The sequence below is a fragment of the Podarcis melisellensis genome (assembly GCF_964234715.1).
Source record: "Podarcis melisellensis genome assembly, chromosome: 1".
NCBI lineage: Eukaryota > Metazoa > Chordata > Lepidosauria > Squamata > Lacertidae > Podarcis > Podarcis melisellensis.
This window is the reverse complement of record NC_138528.1, coordinates 105,688,734-105,714,316: the sequence shown is the minus strand read 5'-3', so window position 1 is coordinate 105,714,316 and position 25,583 is coordinate 105,688,734. Positions and strand designations below refer to the sequence as shown.

Here is a 25,583-nt window from a genome sequence, read left to right as displayed (position 1 = left end):
TCCCAAAATTGCAAACCCAAGACTTCACGCAAGGGCAGGGCAACTCAGGCCCAGCAACTATGAGACTCAGGGCTAGCCAGTGGGGCCCAATTTGAAGAAGTAGGGCACAACTTTAGTTTTTTTCTTTTCTTTTTTTGGTAGGACCCAGTTCACAGCCAAAGTTTGCAAAATCTTATAGATATACATAAAATCCATCTAGATTGCCCAGGTGCAGGGGCCCCCTTAGGAGCAGCCCACGGGGCCCAATTTGGCTGCTCCAATTGCCTTAAGGTCAGCCCTGATGAGACTGTGCAGGGGTTGGACTGACATGCCCTGCATCTTTTAGGTCCCTGGTGTCACTATTCAGAGTACAGACTCAAGTACTTGTTATGGAAATAAGGGGGGCACTTATTGGAAATTAGTTTTGTCACCTCTCCACCCCCCAATTCTGGGACAATGAGCCCAGCCACCTTTTATTCACAGTTGCATAAGCACTACACTACAGCATGGCCATAAACCTGTACATTAAACCGCTGACATACACACCCAATATGTAGATTTATGGGAGATTTATGAATGAACACTGTGTTTTATTAATGTACTCTGTATTTTTGGAATTACCTAAGAGCCACCTATAGGGAGCTCTAGAATCTGACAGCTAACCAATTGGGTACTACCAAACAGTGACCCCTATTGCTGAAAGCAGGTAACTAGCAGGAAACGCTTCAGCTCAACCTTTGCACTGTTGACGGAACACCCCCTGCTGTGCAGATAATGGAGAAAGCTCATAAATTGTATCCCTTCTGGTGCCCTGGCCAACTCTATTATGCTGGTGTAAACCCTGGTGCACCAGGAGCCCAGAATAGCTGCAAATAAAATCTGGTCATACATCAGCGACTGTTAAGACTTGTCAACCAGTTCTTCTAAAATCTTGTTAAATTATAAAGCTCCAAAATACAGGCCAAAAGAGAGCAGGTCTGGGAAGAGTGAGGCATACAATGGGCACCACCAGTGAAAAGGCCCTGCTCCGTGTAGCTCCTGCCCTGTTATTTGATAGAGTGTCCACTTGCCCTCCTTCTTGACATGGAATGCCCTCTATTGGAGTCTCCAGGTCTAATATAAAGACAATAAGAAGGGAGAGCAGGGACCTTGAAGTTCCCAACAGCTTTTAATCAAGGAAGCAAGCACACAGGTCACCTGGCCAGGCCTGCACCCAATCTTGTTTTTGTACAATCTTGTTTGTCCTCAACAACCAAAATTATATTATCAACATATACAAGTAGAAAAGTTTTTTTCCTTCATTTGCAAGGAATCGTACAAAATAAAGTGGCACTAATAAAGAAAAGTTCCAGGGTGCCAACAGAAAGCAAACTAAAAATGCTTTTGCAGTTCATCAGAACTATCCAGCAATATCAACTTATAGGAAAACTGGCGCTATTAACAGTAACGCTTCTAGTTCGTTAATTGATTTGGCAACTTCCATGCTCTGATGCTAATTCCCCCCAAAAAAGTTAAATGATAACTCATCAGAGGCAGCTAGAGTTGCAAATGGAAACAAAATATCTGTGAAAGGAAGAAGAGCAGGTTTGCTCAAGTGTGTTGCAGGTAGAAATACTGTTTGTAATGAAGTGAGAGCAGTAGTTGCTTGAATAAGAAAGTTTTGAGAATTTGCATGCTAGATTAAAACTGATGAATTCATTGAGAAGGGGATTGTAAGAAAAACACTGGGGCCTAATTTGAATAATAGAGTGCCTGGTATCTGGTGGGCAATCTCCTCCTTTATTTCTACACTGTGGCTCCAGACCAAATCACCTGTCAGGAGAGCTATGAGATTCAGGTAGGGTCTGATGCCTTGTCAATCCCAGCAGGTATATCACAGGAAGACCTGGCCTGCCCAGGCCTTAAAATAATGTTATTTTAAGAATAACATTACAACTTCATTTTCCTAAGAAATAATGCTTATTCCACAAAATGTTTACAAAGTTCAGCTATTGCAAAAGTTTTTCAGTGTTAATTTTATGCATTTTTAAAAATCACCATGGTACAGTGGTGCCTCGCAAGACGAAATTAATTCGTTCCGCAAGTCTCTTCGTCTTGCGAGTTTTTCGTCTTGCGATGCACGGTTTTCCATAGGAATGCATTGAAAATCAATTAATGCGTTCCTATGGAAACCGCCTACCCCCGACCTCTTCTGGCGGGGGAGGCTTTCTCGCCCCGCTGCCCGGCATCGGGACATGCCCCGAAGCTGGGCGGCGGGGGGAGACATTCCTGCCCCGCCGCCCGGCTTCGGGACATCGTTCCGATGCTGGGCGGCGGGGGGAGGCTTTCTCGCCCCGCTGCCCGGCATCGGGACAATGCCCCGAAGCCGGGCGGCGGGGGGAGGCGTTCCTGCCCCGCCGCCCGGCATCGGGACGATGCCCCGAAGCCGGGCGGCGGGGGGAGGCGTTCCTGCCGCGCCGCCCGGCATCGGGACGATGCCCCGATGCCGGGCGGCGGGGGGAGGCTTTCCCGCCCCGCCGCCCGGCTTCGGGACATCGTTCCGATGCTGGGCGGCGGGGGGAGGCTTTCCCGCCCCGAAGCCGGGCGGCGGGGGGAGGCGTTCCCGCCTCGCCGCCCGGCATCGGGGCATCGTTCTGATGCCGGGCGGCGGAGGGAGGATTTCCCGCCCCGCCGCCGGGCATCGGGGCATCCTTCCGAAGCCCGGCGGCGGGAGGAGGTGTCCCCGCCCCGCCGCCAGGCTTCGGAGGAGGTCCGAGGACAGCGGGGAAGACGCGCTGCGCTTCCCCACTGTCCCGGAGATTTCCCTATGGGCTGTCGTCTTGCGAAGCAAGCCCATAGGGAAATTCGTCTTGCGAAGCGCCTCCAAAACGGAAAACCCTTTCGTCTAGCGGGTTTTTCGTCTTGCGAGGCGTTCGTCTTGCGGGGCACCACTGTATTTAACAATAACAAATTATGTCCTTTAGAGGAGAAATTGTGAATTGCAGAATTTTAAATATAGCACTCTTCCATTTTCTTCTAGTCATGAGGGTGGGGGATGGGCCTCACCAGTGGAGTAGCCTAGGGCCTCTCTTCATCTAAATCTGGCCCTGGCCTCATGCACTCTCTCAACCAGTTCCAGTGTGGCTAGGAGTGGGTTTCAGTCAACTATATGTTTGGTTTCAAAGAATCATATGCAACCAAGAATCCTGGTATGAACCAATCAATGGTTAACTGTTAAACAAGTGCATTTTAAACCTTGGGTTATGATGAGACTGGTTTGTTTAACTACTGCTTGTTTAAAGCAGAATTTCTAGTTTACACCTAATGCTTAATTGAGATTTGCACATAATGCTAAACTGAGGCTCTTCAAAATTGTATGGAAAACCACAGTTTAGCATTACATGAGCTCCAGCCTGCCGATGTGTCAGCCCACTGATGGTATGTATGTCAGTCACTTGGTCTTCAGGAAAATTGAACTTGCTTCCATTTTTTTCTTTTTTTAATTAGGCAATATTTTCTTAAGGTTTGCAAACTGATTGTGTTGACAAGGAGTCCCATTCATGTTCCTCAGAGCAGATTAATCATGTCTCTTCCATCAGCCCCTTTCTCTCTTCTGCTAGTAGCTGTTACACCAGCCTGCCTGTGTCTGCTTTCCCAGAGACATGGAGCAAAAAGTCAATGCTGTGGAGCCCAATTACCAGTCTAATTAAGTTTTTGCAGCACTTCACTGAAAGCAGTTATTTTTGTCCCAGGACATTCGGTCAGATTGCTCCATACTTGTCTTTTAAAAATTCAGTGTTAGGGTGGGAAGATGGAAGAGGACTCTTCACCAATGTCCTCTTAGGTAAAACACCATCAATTAAAAGGTTCCAGGAAGAATAATTTCCAACTTTTCTCAGTAATGAGTTGTCTGGAACAATGTGAAATTTGGTGAGTGTGCATACAATTAGTACATTTCAGAAAGGCAGCTTTAAGTATACATACTTTGCTGTGGCTCTGAAGTACTCTCTTATCTTCCTCATAGTTTCTCTTTAAGTATTTACTTCCTGGTTTTTCTTTCTTATTTCCATCTGAAAACAAAAAATGAGAAACTATTGTGGAACACAGTTCAGTCAGAAGGACATAGGACATGCCATGCATGATAAAAGTGACAGATTCTTGAAACAACACCCAATATTTTCTTTCAAACTATTGTGTCTTATTCCTTAGTTCTTTGTTGTTGTTTTAACTGAAGCTTTCCCACATCAAAACTATTTCAGCCATAGTAGCCTGAGATACAAAATGACCATTGGCCAAGTTCTCTGACTGTCCAATAGCTCATACTCAGCTGTAGGTAATTACTAGTCTCTCCTTTAACTTTATTCTTGCTGCATGGAGTTAAATTAGATAATATGGACCATATTATTACCGGGGTGGGGGGAAGGAAAGAAGAGTTTCCACCACCCCCCTCCTCTGAACTAGAAACTCCAACCTTCTGAAAAGACTCAGAAGATGACAGCCTTTTGAATTCAATACAGCTTCCTATAATTAAAGCAAAACTTCAAGTTATCACAGAGATAATCCAGAATGTGAAGAAAACAAACTAGCAGGTAGATTTTTTGAAGGCATATTTTAAAATAATCTTGGCCGAGAATAGTTTAAAGAAAAAAAATCTACCCTAAGAAATCTGTCACCCTTTAGTGATTGATCTTCACATGTAACATTCAGTGGGTGTACACAGTAACTGAGCTGCACAAGTAAACAAGCATACCTGCTTTCACACAAGTGCGTGCACATGTGTAGAGACAGCTTGTACCTTTGTTCAGTGTGACATGTGAACAAGCCTTTATGAATAGTATATGGGGGCTTATTTTTCTGGTCAAAAAATAAAGTCAGCAGAGAACAGTGTACTGCTGCTTTTTCTCTCCTCCTCCTCCTCCTCCTCCTCCTCCTCCTCCTCCTCCTCCTCCTCCTCCTCTTCTCTGTAGGGTCTCCCAAACTTCCAGAGCTGATTTGGAGGGCATGCAGAGGAGAGAAAAGTTCTGCTCCACTAGAGCGTTGGAGACTGTGTAGATGCAGGGCTTTATTTCAGCCAGAACTCGTCGGAACTCAGTTCTGGCACCTTTCAGGTGGGCATCATTCCCATTGTAAGAGAACAATGGAGATGTTCGTGGTGAGTTCTGGCACCTCTTTTTCCAGAAAAATAGCACTGTGTAGATGGACCCTTGGAAATGTCTTCCTGTTTTATGTTCTGTCACAGTCTTTATGACCAGCCACTTGCCCTTCCTTAAATATACCATCTATACACCAATTCCATGCCTTAAGGGTCTGTAGGCAAATAAATGTTCTTAGTAATCATAGAATGCCCTTCCCTCAAGACCTCACCAAAAGTCTAAGCCTGCCTGGACATTTTTGAACCACACCTTAAGGCTTTAATATTTGAGATTGCTTTCCATGGTGAGGTTGCTCAGCATGTATAAGCTAATCTTAAATCAATACAATATTTTAGCATTCTAATGAGTGTTCCATATTTTGGTTTTATTGGATCAGAAAGTTACTGTTGCGTAGGCATAGCAAATCCTTCAGATAATCTTTCCCCGTGCTGTTCTTTTCAAAGTATATTGATTCCCTAAATGGACCCCTAAACCATCATTAACTTGTTCAGGCAAGCAATGTAACGTTTGTGGACATTTTTCTAGACTAAAACCCAACATAGAGCAGAGGAACACAAGTCCAGAAGAACTCTCAAAGGAGAAGAGAAACCTAAAGAAGCTTGTCTTTCACTAAGGGCAATGAATAGGTTCTATGACCATTTCAAGGGGTTATGGAAATGTCAGAAGAGCTCTGCTGGATCAGACTGAAGACCTATCTAGTCCAGCATTCTGTTCTTACAGTGGCTATCCAGATATCTTTTGGAAGTCCACAAGGGAGCCTATGGAATAGCTCAGTCAGCAGAGCATGAGACTCTCAATCTCAAGGTGACCCCATATGACCCTCGTGGTCCTTTCCAGCTCTGCAATTCTATGGTTCTAAGAATATAAGGGCAATAACCCTTTCCCACTCTGGTTCCCCAGTCACTGGAATTCAGAGACTAGCAGCCATTAATAGCCTTATCCTTCATGAATTTGTCTAGTCTCTTTTTTAAGTTGCTCCAAATTGATCACTATCACTACATCTTACTGTTGTGAATTCAATAATTTAACTATGCACTACACGGAGAAGTACTTCACTCATTCCTGAATCTTCCAATATTCCACTTCATTGGATGACCCCAAGTCCTAGTATTATGAGAGAAGTATCACTTTCTTTGGTTGTCCTTTTTAGCACCTGTTCCAGCTCTACAATACCCTTCTTGGAAGTGATTTGAGTTACCACCACTCCACCCACCACCCACCAGGAACAGTCTTGAATTCGAAACTTGTCAGGCCAAAATACTGCTTTGGGGGGCATCTTTAATTCTTTCCTATTTTCTTTCCTGTCATTGTTTTCTTTCCTTCAAACCACCACCTGATCCCAACATTTATTCATTTGTTTATGAATGAATGAATGAATGAATGAATGATTGTCATCAAGGCAGAAACAACAACCTTGCAATAGCTCTAGTTAAATGGCATGCTGGACTTTCTATCACAAACCCAGAATATATAAGGTAGGAAAGAGAGCCAATGTTTAAAGTTTAATTCTATGCTGATATTAAGAAAGAGATTTAAAAGGCCAAATATGTCTCGAAATATCAGTGTGGCAGTACCCAGGGCATATGTGTGTGTGTGTGTGTCTGTGCGCACACGTTTTAAGTATCCAGAGAGAAATGTTTACTTTAGCTGAAGGTGAATTTACAGTCAGCATTTTTATGGATTAAATATCATTTGAAAAGAACAGTAGGGGAAAAGGTTATTTTAAGGATTTTCTATTTAAACTAAATAAAATATTTATGCAGGCAGGCTTCTGCATAGAACACAGAGGCGTGTATTCATGGAGGGCTCCTGTCTGTTTCTCTAAGCTGAGTAATATAGCAGGTATAGAGATGATGCATAGGCTGATGCATAAGAGCTCTCTCTCTCCCCATCTGTGTATTCAGGTCCAGTCCCACACTTTATGTGGCAGATAGGTTTGCCACTTGGCGCACTACATGTCCCCTCCGCCCCCAAAAAACCCTGCAATACCAGGTGGCAAACTTCCAGGACATAAACAGGACACATGGTGATATGTCCTGAGTAACTGACGTCACAGCAGGAGCAGGCAGCAAACTAATTTGCTGCATGAAGTGCTAATTGGTCTTCAGTTATATAATGGATGGGCAGCGTGGTGTGGGTGGTGAAATGACTAGAGTCTTGGACCAGGGTTCAAATCCCCACCCAGGAAAAAACGGGGAAGGAAGGAAAGAGAGAAGGAAAGAAACTAGAGGTGCTGCTAAACATTGTGAGCCCAACATGTTCTGGAAAAAATTCTTAGCAACAGTTCTGACACACCAGGGATACTGCTGTAACAACCACAACAGGATTTTGTGGTGGTGCTACCTTAGTTCTTTGTCTGGTTTTCATATCCCTAAGGACCTTGGGCTAGACACTTTCTCTCAGTCTAACCTACCTCACAGTGCTGTTGTCAGAGTAAAAGGAGGTGGAGAAATGCCTTGTAGATAATTTTGAGTGAAAAGTGGGATAGAAATGTTGCCATATTCCCAAAAGTGAAAATCTGGATAAAGTTGTTGACCTTTTCAGTTCAGAGGAGGGCGGAAGGTGAAGTTGTTGAGCTTTTGGGGGGAGGGCGAAGTCTTTGGGTTTCACTGATTTGGTGAAAATCTGCCCGGACACCATTTTGACAGTCCGATTCCTGAACGGAAAACTCGGACGTATGGCAGCCCTAAGTGGCCCTACATGCAGACATGCATGAACTTGCCAAATACAATGGTGCATTCATTTACTACAGAACCTGTCTCCATGCAGGAAAATTGTGCATGAAGTAGTAAACTTAGGTTTGCCAGAAGATGTTATCTAAGCAGGTATATGATGTCAGTTATAGCTTTTTGGTCTTTCCTGTAGGAAAGACCTGTGTGGAAACATTCATATTTCTCATTAGAAATGTGCACTTAGAACATTTTAGGTGTGTACTCAAAAGTGTGGTATATAAAATGGCCCCATATATGAACTGTTGACAAAGTATGCATTTGTACTTAGGTAAAATGCAATATAGCACAAAGAATCTTACTCCTGTCTACAAAAGTCAACTATGTATTTTTAAATTTTGTATTTTTTTTAAAAAAAAACAACCTAAGAAATAGGGAAGTGTTGTATGGCTCACTGAATGCAATGGTGGAATGCAGATAAGAAATCAAACACAATAACAATATTACATATAAAGTCCTCTGTAACTCTATTTTGTCCAGAATCCTGTTCTCACAATGACCAACCAGCCTATGAAAGCAGGACCTGATCACAACAGCACTCTCCCTCCTCGTGTTCCCAATAACTGGCACACAGAGCCATTGTGCCCCAACAGTGATGGACTAAGAGGCTCCATCCTCATCCTTCTTGCCACTGTTCATGTTTTTGCCCCATCCACTAGGCCCACCTTCCATGGAAACAGGTTACTCCTCCATCTACTATTGGTTCCCTCTGATAGGGCAGGTGACTTTCTTCTTTGCTTCACAAGTGCAACAGAAAGAAGGATAAGCAGCGGGGTCAGAAGGATCCAGGGATTGGCAGTGCATGCTTACTGACTGTGTGGCCTTGGCAGGTTCCCGTCAATGCCAATTCCTGACACCAACCCTGTGTTTAACTATTGCTGTGTGACACAAGGTCGCAAGTTGTATGTGTGACACAAGTTGGAGGTTGGAAGCTGATGAGAAGGCCCAATGGCATGAGAAAGGGATGGGGCATCAGAATTAGGTTGTTATTGGCCTGTAACAAATTTACTGTTATAAAGTCAGCATGGGGTGTCCAAAATACCAGGGAGAGAGAAGGGGGCAAGGAGTGGAAGCAAGGTTTGGAATCCCCAAAAACTTTCCTGTCTATCAGAAACTTAGTCTTAGCAAATGTCAGGAGAATAAAGAGCTTGGTGCTTAAGCTAGGAGTGCATAACCAGCACGTGTGCTCCCATTTCCACCCTATGAAACTCTAGGCATTCAGAATGGCAAGTGCTGATAAGGGGAGCAATTTCTGTTGAATAAATGACAACTGCACAGCCAGTTTCTTCATGTTCAGCTATCCATCCTCCTAGAATTTCTGCAGCCTGGGTGAAAAAAGTGGTTCTATATGGGCTCTGTTAATTCTAGAGAAGCCAAAGCTCAAAGTCTGTTGATTCTGCCATGGAATTAGCACCATCTCTGCAGGTTGAAGTCCACGCCCTCCCCCACTATTTCTTTTCAATTTCTTTCAGTGGAAGTTTTTTTAAATGATGTAGTAAGCATAGACACTCTAATGCTTTCTATTTACAATAGTCCCTATTGGTGGTCTCTCCCAGGTAAACTGCTGTCTCTATTTTGCATTTGGTAGAGGGGTGCTGTTGTTGTTGTGTGGATGTAAACTAAAGTAAGGCTAGCTTCCTTCGAAAACATATTCTCCAGATAAATGTGGCTGAATGTGCTCATTGCAGCTATTCCAGATCCACTGCAAGATTAAACACTCTATTAAACATTCATAATGAATTGTTATGGTCAGTTTCCCAAGACACCAGCTTCAGAGGTAAGCCCCAGGCACACTGTCGCAAGGAAATGTGCATAACACATGTTGAAGACCTACCTACAGCAACAGCCCTATTCACTTAGTGGTTTGGATACAAATGAACACAAGGAGAGGGTGCTTAGGGTCATGCCCACTGGTCTGCATACCAATTTCAGCACATTCCTGATATTTTTTTGGCAAAAAGGGGATGTTTTGAGCTATTTTTAAGGTAAATCGCCAGAAAAGACACTGCCAACATGGGTTACCATACGTCTGGGTTTCCCCAGACATTTTTAGTGATATCTTGCCCAGACACTTCCAACTGCAGTATTCTGGCTAAGTCCAGGAAATTCTGGATTTATGACAACCCTAGTTTTACATCTACATGTATATACCCAAATGTGGAGGTATGTGATCTGAACCCCAGAAAATGGATAGTAAATGCTATGAAAAGGCACTATTAAATATATTGCTTGGAACTCGCCCACTATTATGGTTTAGTGGTTAAAGAGATGGACTAGGACCTTGGAGGCCAGGTTCAAACCCCAATCAGCCATGAATCCATGTATTTCAGCCTAATCCACCTCACATGGTTTAAAGCAAATGTCTTTCCCCAAAGTATCCTGGGAACTTGTTTGACCCTCAGAGAACTACAGTGCCCCGTACCCCTAACAAACTACAGCCCTCATGTGCTTTAAATGGATGGAGTGTGTGTGACCCTAGCCTTGAGTAAAGTGGAGAATGTGGAAGTAAGATTGAAGTACCAGTCTTCTTCACTGCTATTTTTCTAGAAAAAGAGGTGCCGGAAGTCACCATGAATGCCTCCCATGTTCTCTTACAATGGCACTGTCAGGTGGTGAGGTGGTTGCTCATGAGTAACCAGGCAGGACTCTGACCTGTCTTTAACAGGTTTTTTTTGTTCAAACTATTTACAGTGCAGAACCAGAAAGTTCATGTCCGTCTCAGTCACTTGCAGATTCCAGGAGTGGCCTCTTCCAGTTCTCCTCCCAGTGTAAGAACTTAGACACCCCAAATCTCTGCCTCCCCTCCTTACGTTTCACCCCTCTGCATAAACTAGGCGACAGAAATGGCTTGCCTGTTTCCTGGCCAGCTGGGCTAGGTGAGGCAATTGGGCTCTCAGTAGCATCTTCAAGCCCTCCCCTCGCTCTGCTTTCCCCTTCCCCCTCTGCTCCACTGGAGGTGTGGCTTTCCCCACCATTGGACGAGGAGCTGCTCCTTAGAAGCATGGGAGGATCTCTGTATTCCCCTGCCTCCCACCCCTGTTCTGATGGCAATCCCCTGACAAGCGCCCACCTGAGAGGTGCCGGAACTGAGTTCTAGCAAGTTGCAACTGGAAAAAGTCCTGGTCTTGTTGGCTTTTGTACATGAAACAGAAGGAGTTGCAATCTTGTCCTTTGCTTTAGACTGCAAAACCTTTTGGGTTGGGCCTGAAAGGAATATAAGGGGCAAGTGCTGAAATATAGGCTTCACTAGCAACTCTGGTTTTCATCTTGGAATACAATCTCTCTTGGTGCTTCATATTTACCCAGGGCCTTGGAGACATGTTTTCTCTCTCGAAAGGGAGGGGAAATTTTCAACCTATGACACAGCCCAGAGCAGGTCACATTTTCCTTGTGTGGGGGTTATTGTTTCTTTTTTTAAAAAAATCTTTTGACAACTGAACTTTGCAAGGAACTCAAGACAGAAAAGAATACTATGCTTTCCTGGGCAGCAAGATAAAACAAGGTTCTGCTGTTTAACAAACTTAAAAGTAAATAAAAATGGCTTTAATGATTAGGAAATGGTTGTTGTTGTTGTTGTTTTAAAAATGGAAGCAAATCTGCAGTTATGTATGACGTTGGTTTTTCCCCATTTTGGTAGCTTATACAAAAAACAAATGGTTAGAAAATAAAGAAAAGTCACAGAAGCAAGACATTCACAATCCATGCATTCTTGACCTTCTGGCTCGATTATTACAACTCATTTTATCTGACAAAAAGCCACATGCCATGAAAAGCTTCCAGCTAGTACAAAGTGCAGCCGCTCCTCTCGTTAGCAAAATATGTCATCAATTCTGCCTCTCCCCCCAACAAGCACATTCCCCACACAGCTACTTTGTGCTGGCTCTGTCTCAATTAGTTCTGATGATCTCTTGCTCGCTTGAGCAAATGCCTGAAGACCCTTGACAATTGTAGGGTGATACTTTTGCTGCTGTACTAGCAGGTCCAAGAGATTTGCCTGACCCCTAGATCCATATGCTTCTGGAGCTTGGGAATGGCAAGGAAGGAAGGCACTCCTGGGCCAGATGGAGACAACTGAGATGGTCCAGGAGACATGTTTCCTGCAGAGCCCAGGAAGCCTTAGTCCAAGTACAATGTAGCTCTTTAGGGAGCAATAGAAAACACAGAGAAACACAATATGGTTTTATGATCAATGATTTTTATCACTAACAGGTACTTATAATGAGTGCTACCAGAATCTTCCATATTTGGGCATGATTTACAGTAGTTGTCCACCCACCTTTTCCCCATTCAGATGAGACCAGAGTACAGAGATAGCTGCATATGCCCCTTGGTTAAAAATAAATAAATCCCATTCTAGAAAACAAAAGCGTATGGTCTGGCAACTGGAAATTCTCGGCACACAATTTTTAATGTGGCTTGCTTGTGCGGATTTCTTGGTGCGGCTATAGGAACCCAAAATAAGCTTCATTAATGTGTGATCCAAAAATTCCAGATTCCGCCCCCCCAAAAAAAAAACTGATGTAAAAGTTTTATGCTACATTTGTGCTGTTTCGTGCTGCAAACCCCACATTTTGCCCCCCCTCGCAAACTGAATAATTGATACTCAAACTGGGGTCACAAGTAAAAAGCCAAAATCCTTTGAACGTGATGTGCCCCCATCTTAATGTTTAATGTTTTTATATGTGTTGGAAGCTGCCCAGAATGGCTGGGGGGGGGGCAACCCAATCAGATGGGTAGCGTAACATAATCATTATGGAATGGGAGGTCCCTATTTTCATCAGAGAAATGTTGGAGGGTATGTAAACTGATAATCTCAAAACACATCTGGATGCTATGCAGCAATCCATCGTTATGAAGTAATTGTATTCTACGCAAGCGAGTAAACATCTCTTGTTAAAATGAGGGAGGTAAGCATATGGTGGACTGCTGTTTGCCAACCTGACCTGTTTGAAATGTGACATGAACATTTAACAGGGTTATTCGGTGCAGGTTTGGGGTGGGGTTTTTTGTGTTTTTTTAATCAAGCCGACAATCAGAAAATCCATGGTATCTTTGATGTCTGTGATATACAACAGAAGAAATGAGAACAAAATACATGCCAAAATGTTATCGGATTTAAAGCATAACTTACCGTCCCTTGTGAATAGCTAAAAAGAACGTGGTTCAATGTGAGGTCATTGTGGAACACAGACTGTAAGTGGAATACATAACAGCTCCAAAGGCAGCAGAAGGAGACTTTATTCTGGAATGGTGAACATTGTTGCCAGAGTAACAGAAACCTTGTGTGTTTTCACAAGGAAATGAATCACTTGTTTCTGTTGGCCAAAACTCTGTTTTCTTTTCATTTCATATTTGAGCTGCCTAATATATTCTGAAAGAGCCCCAGCTTTCCAGTCTCCTGACTAAGACAACTTGTTTAATTAAATGCTCAGCAGAAGGTTTGCATAGTAATAACAAAGAAGAACCAAATAAAAGCACGAGTAATTTTTTTTTAAGCACCCTTAAATGTCTCTTAGTATACACTTACTTTAATCACGAGAATGTTTTATAATGATGAGGCATGATTCTGCCAAAGTTAAGCACTTTCAAATGGCACCATTTTCAAGGGATGGCGAAAAGATTTAAGCTTATGCTTAATTCTTGCATTCACTTAAAAGCACTTTAATGATTCTCATATTTATGATTTTAGTATGCAATCTTTATTTCTGGTTTCTATCCTCCTTAAATTACAGTAAGTTAAATGTTTTTGTCTGATTTTTGTATCATCTCCGTCATGAAAGTAAGATTATACTCCCTAGCAAATAGCTACTAAAGTAATCTGAGAGGTATCATTGGCTTCGAAAATACATTATTTAACTTGTTACAAAAGCATTTTTTAGTATTCCCTTCCCTGGTACATTTGTGAGTGAAAAAACTGTGGTCCATCACCACTTTTCATTTTTTTATCTGTTTAGTTTAATTTAGACAGTTTTTCCTCACTTTATATTCAAAAGAATCTCAAAGCGATGTGAAAATAGAAAACAATACAATAAGAAATATTAATAATCAAATAAAAATCTATTAAAAGTAACATTCTATTATTCAAAATAACATGGTACTATTCAATCAGTAGCACACAGCCTTCAGTAGCACATAGCCTTCGATACAAAATCCCAGTTACTTTCTACAGCAAAGACAGCTTACCAGATAAAAACTGTACTCTTAAGATAAATTATCTGTATGCTGGCATGATAATAAGAACAGTTTGCTTATTTGTTTCTTCTCTATGAAATGCCAGAAGAGAGGTTAATAGAACACAGATAATTTTTATTTTTTAATAATAATAATAATAATAATAATAATAATAATAATAATAATAATTTATTTATACCGATATTTAAAAGCAATAGAAACAAAGAACCCATTTAAAATCAAGCTCAACTCAGAGCAGCAAATGGTGCTGAATGACATCAAGGTGCACAGAGACCAAGACTGGCCAATGGTGGTAGCTCAGTGACAAAGCAGTAGCCTTGCATGCAGAAAGTATTGAGTTTATTCCCCAGACTCAACAGGTAGGGATGGAACTGCCGCTGTCTGAAACCCTCGGTAGGCACTGCATGCGCTGCATCATGTGATCGATTCTGCCGGGCGGGGCTTACCTGGGTCCCCACAACATTTTACTCGAGTTGGCACCCCTGCCCAGGGGGAAAAGCAGTGGGTCAAATGGAGGTGTGGATGCGATATATTTTTATGTCTCTGTTCTGTGTTCCAAATTATTTGGCACTTGAGGCAGGAAATCCCACAGCCGCTCCTCCTCCTCCTCCCTTGTAGCAAAGATACAGTCAGAATAAATAACTGAGCAATTTGCTGCCCTTTCACGACACCCAAAATCAGCTGAAGTGGCTGCCGCACTCTACCTAATGGCAGGACCGGCTCTGTGCAGGAGACATGTAAACAAGGCATGAAATCAACAAGCCTTGCCTGCCGTGTGCCCCAGCATCTATTAATCAGAAGTTGCCTGCTTCTAAACATGAGGTTTGGGAGCTGCGGGGTATATTTATGACCTGTAGGCTTATATAAGCCTTCAGCAATAATTAATGATAACTTGGATTAAATGAAATCAAGGGCATATTAATTAAACTAATAGGGTCCTGTTCCCGTGGGTCAAACAGATTTATTGTAACGCCCCTGGCCCCCATCCAACTCAAATTAGTCATGACCAAGGCTGGAATTCTATGCATAATTCCCTGAGACTTCCGCATGGAACACAGAGGGACTTGATCAGAAATACCTAACCTCACAATGCTTCAAGTTAGCTGAATCAGGGCCTCTCTTTTTGTTGAGCAGGGCACAGGACAGCCCAACAGCTAAGAGGTTTTATGGCTGGATGTTTAAAGAACAACACTCAAAGCAGGGAGGTGAATTTGTTTGCGGAGACCATCTTCCAGGCTGAAAGTCAGCTTAACTGACTGTACAGATAATCGTTTAGTGCAGCATTTGCCAACCTGGTGCCCCCCCCCCCAGATGTTTTGGACTACAACATTGGGACAGAGGAGATATGATAGTGATCTTCCAAAATCTGAAGGACTGTCATATAGAAGAGGGGAAAAGCAACAGGAAGAACTTTCTGACAGTAAGAGCTGTTAGATCATGGGTAGGCAAGCTAAGGCCCGGGGGCCGGATCCAGCCCAATCGCCTTCTAAATCCAGCCCACGGACGGTCCAGGAATCAGCATGTTTTTACATGAGTAGAATGTGTCCTTTTATTTAAGATGCATCTCTGGGTTATTTGTGGGGCATAGGAATTCATTCATTCTCCCCCCCGCCCCATATAGTCTGGGCCCCCCACAAGGTCTAAGGGACAGTGGACCGGCCCCCTGCTGAAAAAGTTTGCTGACCCCTGTGTTAGACAGTGGAATGGTTTCCCTTGGGAGGTTGTGGACTTTCCTTTCTTGGAGGTTGTTAAGCAGAGGTTAGATGGTCGTCTGTCACGGATGGCTCAGCTGTGATTACTGCCTTGCAGGGGGCAGGTCTGGATGACCCTTGGAGTCCCTTCCAACTCTATAATTCTATGATTCTATCATTCCCATCAGCTCAAGACAGCAGAGATTCTGTTTAGACATAATGAAGCGAAAGACTGGATTTCCTTCCAGCCTTATTCTCTCTGTGTGTGTGTCACTCTTTGTCTCTCCTACTCATTTGATAGAACCTGATTTAGAGTTGAAGGCACAGCTCCATTAAAAGTTCTCGAGCAAGAAAGTTTTCTGCATTGTACTAAATCAGAAGTATGAATTCGTTGATTGCCAGGTGTTTCCTTCAGCTGGGAAACTTAGGCTAGCTGGTTCAGCAGGCAGGTGAAGGAATTGTCTTTCTTTAGGCTAGAAAAAAGTGAGTGTCTTTCTTCCATTTATAATCTCACAGGGTTACTGTTGTAGGAGTGCAATGCCATGCAAGGCAATTTTAGTACAGTGGTACCTTGGTTTAAGAACAGTCCGTTTTAAGAACGATTTGATTTACAAACTCTGCAAAACCAGAAATAGTGCCTTGGTTTGAGAACTTTACCTTGGTCTAAGAATGGAATCCAAATGGTGGAAGGGCACAGGCGGTGGGAGGCCTCATTAGGGAAAGTGTGCCTCGGTTTAAGAACAGTTTTGGTTTAAGAACGGACTTTTGGAACGGATTAAGTTCGTAAACCGAGGTACTAACACGTCTAAGTGGAGATGCTGACTGTAAATTACAATGGGCAGCAATTTAGAGCACGATCCTGTATGTGTCTACTCAGCATTAAGTCCCAACATGTTTCGACTCCCCCAGATAAATGTGGGTAGGACTGCAGCCTTCTGTGTCGAGAGCACTTCATCCTTGGAGACTTATATTGCCATAAATGATAACAAAAATATCCTGCGGTCCATACTTAAAAGAAGGGTGTTGCTAGCTATTTCTCCACCATCCTTCATACCACATTGGATGATGTATTAGGATATCCTTCTCCAACCTACTGTCCTCTAGATGTTTTAGACTCCAGATGATTTTGCACTGCAGCTGTGCCAGCTGGGGTATGGATGTAGTCCATAATGTCTGGAGGGCTTCGGGTTGGAGAAGACTATACCAGGAGTGCAAATGTGTCTCATTTGAAGATTAGTTTCACATATTGGCTGAATGTCTTATACCAGGGGCAGGGACCCACATGTGTGTGATTTGTTAACAAATCAGAGAACCCAAGGGCTCCATTCAGCAGTGGGCAACTTATTGGGGGCCACATGTCAGTGGTGGGCAGGGCCAGAGTCAAACATGGGCAGAGCAACGGATGCGACACCAACTTTTGTACAGTAGACTACATTCTAGCCACACACACTAATAGGTTTCTCTACAGACAGCCCCACACTTAACACTCCACAGTGGCGTAGCGTAGGGGGTGCAGGGGGGCCGGCTGCACCGGGCGCAACATCTGGGGGTTAGGGTAAGGGGGCGCAAATCCACGGGTTAGGGGGTGCAAATTACTTGCCTTGCCCCGGGTGCTGACAACCCACGCTACGCCACTGACACTCCATCCTCTGTCCAAGCAAGCAAGAGGCATTATTACAGCTCAAGCACACATTACAGCCAAGCAGAAGCATTCCAGGAGAGTGCAGAGCAGGAGCGGTGAGAGGTGTGTTCTGGAGAGACTTCCAAGGGACAGAGAGGCCTGATGTTGCCCACTTCCACCTTCCTTATACACCCACATAAGAAGAGCCCTGGCGGATCAGACCAGTGGTCTATGTAGTGCAGTATCCTGTTCTCACAGTAGCCAAGCAGAAGCCTGTGGGAAGCGCGCAAGCAGGACATGAATGCAACAGCACTCTGCCCACCTGTGATTCCCAGCAACTGGCCTCTGACCATGGAGTTAGAGCTACTAGCCCCTGACAGTCTTGTCCTCCATGCCTGTAGCTGAGGGATGTGTCAAGGAGGGGGACATTTCTGAAAATGACCCTGGCTCCCAATCCAACAAGGCCAAGACACAGCCTCTGCACTGCTCGCTACTGAACAAGGGAGAGGCTTTGCTCCAAATTGGCAGCGCAGGATCAGTCTCACCTCCTGACACAAGTCTGATGAGCTAAGACACCTGAATTTCCCTCGGGACCCAAAAGACTGAGAATTTTTTGCTCCCAGCCTACTAATGAGAACAATTATTGTAAATAAATTCCACGACATTGCTATAAATGTGGAACTGCCAGCATTTAATAGGTATGGGTGCATATTTTACTCACTGAAATTGTACACTGCGGGAATTTAAAATGCAGTTCATTGCAGCAACAACAAAAATACACACATATACAAAACTATTACAGGACTTTATAGATATCAGTTAATCAACTGCCAAAGGATATACTTCTAGGATATGATATACTCCCACATCCTTGTGGACAAATCTAGAGCCATCTGAAGTATTCTCAGGCAAGCATTAATTCACTCAGAAGTAGTCTACTGTGCCGACACATTTCATCAAATCCTGTCACACAAAAAAGATAGATAGATGGTAGATAGTTTGCCCCATCACTGTGAGTACAGAGGTAATGTGAAGCTTCAGTTTTCCAGAATCAGGATTATTGTGGTTGTTTCACACCCCTACTGGAGGTTTTCCATGCTGGCTTACCATGAAACTCCTGCAAAGTCAGGAAGAAGTTGTCCATTGTCTCTGGCTATGGGGTTCAGCATTGTACTACTGTCCTGCTGTGGCCAGTGAGAAATCTAATGAAACAGAGGAATGGTAGTGCTGGGATTAGTTGTGTACATGGCAGGAGGCTATATGATTGTTCCCCCATGTACTTTATACACTGTGTTTAACGTCACGTGCCCCAGAATTGTGAACAATGTATTAGTACAACAAAATATACAATAAAAATACAATAAATCTATCATTGTAACAATCTCAGTCAGCAGAATCACAAAATATCTGAATACAGGTAGGTAGCCATGTTGGTCTGCCATAGTCAAAACAAAATAAGAAAAATTCCTTTCAGTAGCACCTTAGAGACCAACTAAGTTTGTTATTGGTATGAGCTTCCGTGTGTATCTGAAGAAGTGTGCATGCACATGAAAGCTCATACCAATAACAAACTTAGTTGGTCTCTAAGGTGCTACTGGAAGAATTTTTTTATTCTGAAAGTATAAAATATCTGAAAGTAGCCTATTTACACTATGAACCAGCCAACATATAGCAATAAAATAACCTAGGGCTGTCTTTCACTCAACACAGGCACTATGGGTTAAGCTTCTACACTGGTTACTGTATCATGGCATTCAGCAACTTGAGTTACCCACAGGAAGGACTTGGGCATAGCTAATTTAAAATGCCTTCAGATGGGGCATTCTGCTAGCGTAGCTGTCATACCATACCTTTAAAGCACCCTACCAAGAAGGAGCAGGTATATAGCCCGGGGGTACTTCTGGGTCCATCACTGTCGCTTGATGGTCAAGTGGCCTTTGGTAACGTTTGTTTTCTTTTCAGGGACACATTCACTTTAACAGTGGAAGGTATCCATAGATATTAATTGCAGCTGGGATAGTTTCCAGCCCTGGTAACTGTTTAGCCCACCAATGTGTTCAGAAGTTGAACAGGGTGAGTTGCTTGCCACCATTCTTCCTTTTAAAAAAACAGACAGACAATTGTTTCATTATAGTCAAAGAATGACGGAGCATTAGAGTTGCCATTCAGCTTCAGCACTCCTAAGGTGGCCAATCAGATGCCCTGGAAGATCAAAAGCAAGGTAATGATTGTAATAGCTTTCCTCTGTTGTTTGTCTCCCGCACCTGTCAACCTGCCTGGGAACACAGAGGATCTGTTTTTCTCTGTGAGAGCTGATAGCCTCTTTGTTTCCTTGTTGCATTTTTGCACAACTCTATCCATGAGCAACTAGAACACATTTCGGCTTGCTTCTCAGGTAGCTAGTAGCTCTAGTCCTTCAGCTGACATGCATATAAGTTCATTCACATGATCAGTCAGAAGACAGCTTTTCGGTTCATTGAATTCTGTTGGATGAGTGGGGACCCACTGAACTGAAACTATGTTTGAAGTAGCCACTCACCAGCTGGCTGCATGAAACGTTTCCATACCGCAGTTTGCATGCTGCACATTCCTTACAGTGGTTGTGGCAGGCATGCCCACTCTCCATGTGACAGGACTTCAGGGGTGGGGAAGGCTTGTGAAGGCTTGTGTAGACATTCAGTCTTATGGGAATGTTGAGGATAGTAGGAGAGGATATATTGATTATATTATCCTTCCTCACTCACGCTAGTGAGCTAGTAGCAGAGCACATTCCCTGTACATAGCAGGAAGCTCGATGATATATTCGTTAGAACAATTTGAGTTGAGCAATCCAGTCTGGCTTCTCCAGATTGGATTGTTCCTGGTAAATCCCCTTTTGTTGCCTCTTCAAAACAATAATGACACAACAGTCTTCTTTCAAAAGTAATGATAAGGTTTACTTACATTCAGTTCACAGTATGGTCCTGAAGGCAGGCTTTAGCTTTTAGTTACTGTTACAGAGAAAGGTGTGGGTTCATCCTCTTGTGAGGGATGAGCCCATGTGCGGCTGGCTGAGAGCCAGCACACAGCAAAAGGCATCAAGATGGAACAAGGCGAAACAGTGAAAGGGAAAAAGTGAAGATGGCTGCATGACCAGCCCTTTCATAGGGTCTGTCAGGGTCACACCCATCTACCTGGTCACACGCAGGGGAAGGATGCTCCAGACCAGGTTTGACAGGAAGTCCTCCTGGGTGGAGCAACTGTGTGTCCACTCTGGGCAAACAGGAAATGTTGTATTTGACTGCTTTTGTGATATTACATCCCACAAGTCTGACCCTTTTTATAAACCCTCTTTATTGTTTCCTAGCAGGCTCTGCCTCAACTTCTGGGCTTCCTTTGCTCCTGTGTAACCAGATTTACATGCCCACCAGCAGGGCCTTTTTTCAGAACTCAGTTCTGGCACCTTTCAGGTGGGCACCATTGCCACTCTAAGAGAAGGAGGGAGGTGTTCATGGTGAGTTTTGGCACCTCTTTTTCTAGAAAGACAGCACTGCACCAGGATACATTCCAATGGGGATAGAACTCTCTGCCATGTTTCTCTCTGTGTCCCTGTTTCATGGAACCATGAAACCTCTGTGTTCTCATCACGTTTTCATATTTTCTGCACCCAAGGCTGGTATGCCAAGTTGAGTGAATAGTAATGCAATCTAGAATATACATAACAACAGGAAAGCTGCAAAGATGTCAAAAAATGATAGAATGAGGTCTTTGAAGGGCTGTAGCTCAGTAGGTAGAGTGCTTACTTTGCATATAAATGACTCCAGGTTCAATCCCTGGTGTCTCTTGGTAAAACTGGGAAAGATCCTTTCTGAAACTCTACAGAGCTATTGCAACTCAGTGTCAACAGTACTGAATTAGGTGGACTGGTGGTGTGACCTGGTAGGGAAGCTTGCTAGGAGGCTAAAAACTGCATATAAAAAAGTATCTTGACACTTTTCCTGAGAAAAGTGAATATCATTTCTTTTTCCCTGGGAATAGTGATTAATATTTATTTTTCCCAAGGAAAAGTGTACTGTATATCTTGGAGAAAACATGCCCTTAAAAACACAATGTACAATCATTCATGAAAAATTAACAGTATTCTTCTAATATGTAAATTTGGAAGGGGGGAACCCCAAAAATTAGAGTGTCTGTTTTCTGATCCAGGTGTGGCATTTCCACAGTTGCAAATAAACATATTTTTGACAACCACTGTCCAGTCCCTAGTGATATCTGGAAACAAGCTTTAAAGTTGATTAAGATCTCTATTTAGGTTTGTTATTTTGCTCTAAGCAGGAAACATGGTCTAGTGGCATAGTATGGACCAAACCCCATCAATACCTTGAAATGGCTGAGCACTGCACTGATGTATTCAGCAGCCTGCATGTTCTGGAACTATGCGTAGTTTATTTGTTGCATGAAAATGCAGGAAGGAAAACATTTGGGGCAATTGCATCTGTTTCATGAAGTGACTCAGAGCTTCTTTCTCTCTCCCTGCCCCCTCACTCTAGCACAGTGTTTCCCAACCTTTTTTGGGCAAAGGCACACTTGTTTCATGAAAAAAATCTCGAGGCACACCACCATTAGAAAATGTTTAAAAAATTAACTCTGTGCCTATATTGACTATATATAAAGTAACTCTCTTTAATAGGAATCAAATAAACACAAAGAAAGTATTTTATAATTACTTTATTATGAAATAGTAAGTAAACAGAAATATGGAAAATTATAAAATACTTTATTCAGTGCGCAACCTGGGCCACAGCCCCCCCTTCCTCCCGACCCAAAAATTGTCTCTGTCGGGAAGCACTTTAAAATGACTGGCTGATTCCAAAAAGCCCCCCCCCTTCCCGCCAACAGCAAGCAGATGGGAAATTCCTGGGCCCCCGAAAGCAAGATCGTCCTTCAAACTACACCCCGCCCCGCAATCACCTTGGGTGCAACTTCCGTAATGCTTGTGCAAACCTCCTTTTCCTGGCCATTTTGCCCGTCTAAACGGCGCGCCTCTCCCCCTCCCGCGTCAGTGACACCAGTGACAAAACGGCAGCCCCTGGAAACTGGCAGTCATCACGCATGCACGCACGGCGGAGGGAGGCAGGCGGGCAGGCGGCTGCCCCCTTTGGCTCCGAGGCGGCTAAGCGCCACCGTCCATCCCCCCACCCCGTCCGTTCCCGTGATCGGAGCCCAAGCGTGCGCACGGGGGGGAAGGAGGGCGCGGGGTGGGTGGAGGCGCTTCCCTGCTTCTCTCTCTTTCGCTCGCTCGCTCTGCTGCTCCCGCCGCCCGGGAAGGAATAGGTAACCTTCTGCCCATGAATTATGCACCACGCGCAGAGATTCCTGCGGGCGGGCGCCGCGATCCACAGACACTCCCCCGCCCAGCTTAAGAACGAGCATGTCCCCCCCCATATTTTTTTGTTTTGTTTTCTAAGCGTCCGTGCAGATTGCGTTCTTCTCCTCCTCCTCCTCCTCGCGCGGATCCAGAGGGCTCCTCCGCTTCCCAGCCCAGCCTCTTCTCTCCTTTGCAGTTCGACGGGGGGGGGGGAGAGATGGCGCCGTGTCCTACTTTGGAGTGAGTGTGTGTGGCCAGCGCCAGCGAGGAGACCCAAGTTAGGCAGAGGCTTTCCGCGGGGCGGAGGCAGAGAGAGAGAGACACCGAGGAGTGCGCTCTTCCGACGGAGCTCCCGACCCACAAGCAAGGCGGCTCCGGCGTCCCCACGAGCGCACACACAAAACACGCCCACGGCCAGAGACGTGTCTGCCCGCACAAGCCTTAGTGACTCCCACGGCACACCAGGCAACGTCTCGCGGCACACTAGTGTGCCGCGGAACACCGGTTGGGAAACACTGCTCTAGCATATTTATCATCCACACTTCCATCTTTAACAGACAGATGATACGTGCATCCCAATCTTAATAAAAAATAATGGAGAAATGTTGCACTGCTCCGATATGACTTGGGTTTCATTACCTTGTGTTGGGAAACGAATGTGAGGACATCCCTGGGAGTTTGGATTAGGATCCCTGCAGAATATGGATGACTTCTATCTAGCTATGTGCTCTGTGACAAGAGAAACAAGCCAAGAACATAGGGACCACCTGACATTTCAGCTAGGAAATAAGAGAGTATAGACGAAAGGGAGGTATGATCATAGCAGTCTAGCTTGGGTTTTTGCTAGACATTTGATAGAATTCTACAAATGCTATCTTGATATTCTTCTCATATTCAGTGTGACATGATCTGTCTTACCAGCAGCAAGTGCCGTCTGTCTGTCATTCTTGACTGTGCTCTGCAAGGTTCCAGAATTACAGCACCGATTTACATTCATAAGGTGTCATTCAAAGTGCATAGTCTGTTGGCAATATTTATGTTGCAACTCATTCAAAGTTGTTAATTAGCCTTCTAAAGAATAGATGTCCCGATTCCTTTCTAGCATTCAGCAGCTTGATCCTGGACTGCCCTCCCTGTGTGAATTCAGGGCAGCTAATGTTTAGTTTGAAGCTAAAGGGGATATTCTGTTTAGCTGTTGTGTCTTACGGTGTCTGGTATTAATATGTCCTTTATTAAATATTCTGTTGTTTTAAATTCTGTTGTAAACCAGAGATTTGCTAAATATAAGTAGCATACAAATTGTCCACATAAATAAATGAAAAACTGTAGGTTGCTCAAGTCTTTCCTTAATACCTTTATCTATATAGATATATATTTTTAAAAATCTGCCCTCCTAATGAGTTGCAGGTGCCACACACTTTTGCATTCCCTAAAGCACATTACTGTTTCGGAGATGTGTGGTAGAGCAGTTGGCACTCCATAAATTATAAAGTGTTAATTATATTCATGCCCTTGAAACAAGAAGAAAATCCTCTGTTAACAGCAGATTTCTTCCAAAATGTGGTAATGAGATGTGTTACACCTCTTGAGGAGAAACCTGCACGGTCGACTTTCTGCTTCAAGCTTAAAGATCTATTTTTGACTCAAATCTCCATGGCCAGAATTGACAGTGACTATTTTACTAGCCGAACAAACAAATGTTTATTATCTATCAAATAAAGCCACTTGGAGGAGGATCAGAGCCCAACAGCTAAAGTAGAAACAGGAAGAGAAACACTTATTTGCAGATGCTGGCTGGGTTCTTGTTTTTCAAACAAATTTCCAATTAGGATCAGAAAATGAGCCAATGTACACATGGCTGGGCAACGTATTCTTGTGTTTTTATCATCATATTGTTGCTGTTATTTATTATGTCAATCAGTCACTTCAATAAAATGTATTAAAGCAACTTGACAATATGAAATACAACACATAAAAGCAATTTAAAGCCAGAAAAATGTAAAATAAAATAAAATGAACAATTGAGATAAAGCTGGGAAATGGTGAATGGTCCAAGGTTACCTACCAGTTTACACAGCTTAGTGGCAAAGATGGCACCAGATTTGAATGGAGCCCACAGAATCATGCCCTTTGGTGGGCTTCATCCTGTAGCCAGGATTGTGGGTGACTTCCAGGCCTAGTTGCCCAATGCGTCCTGCCTCCCCACCCTTTGGCAGGCATCATTGCAATCCAGAATACCCTAATTGATATCTTACACTCAACACATTCCTACTGGAATCACTGTACACATTCCTACATTCGTACTGGAATCACTGTATGTAAATGGCCATATGATAACATGCCTTTCTTGAATGGCTTTAAAAGGAGGCTGGACAAATTCATAGGGAAAAGAGCTATCAATGGGTAGTTACCTGGTGGCTATGTACTTCCTCCAGTGACTGAAGCAGTATGACTCTGGGTTATTCTTATGCTTAGGTGGGTAATAGTATTCTCAACGACTTACGATGCTTCTTAATTTTGATGAGCTCTTTTAGGGCACTATTTAGATCAAATAACCTTCATCACACAGTGTCAGGGACTGGGCAGAGGAGGAATGGTGGAGGCCCCCTCCCCAGCCTGACCCTTCCAGAGAAGAAGACAGTTCAGAATTACAACAGGAGTTTGAGGGAGGCCACAGCTTAGAGGCAGATGAGGGGAAAAGTTGGGAAATAATGGGAGAGGAGGAAGAGGAAGCATCAGGAGGGCAACAATTGATGGACAGTGTCTTTAGAAAGCATCCCAGACCCACCCCCTCTCCCAGAACCCGGTGAGCCTTGAAAGTAGTAGAGCAAAGGTCTCATAAGCAAAGGGCCCTCAGTGCCACCCGTAGGGGAGAAGGTGACGAAGGAGGAA

The 25,583-nt window shown here is 43.8% G+C and overlaps 1 long non-coding RNA gene across 1 annotated transcript in view; it reads right to left on the bottom strand.

The window, feature by feature from the left end:
• Positions 1 to 19,301: 19,301 nt before the first annotated feature.
• LOC309380470 overlaps positions 19,302 to 25,583 on the bottom strand; it is a 12,704-nt gene continuing 6,422 nt past the window's right edge. The window contains exon 3 of the long non-coding RNA XR_014172948.1: positions 19,302 to 19,441. This is a non-coding gene — a long non-coding RNA (uncharacterized lncRNA). The remainder of the gene's footprint in view (positions 19,442 to 25,583) is intronic.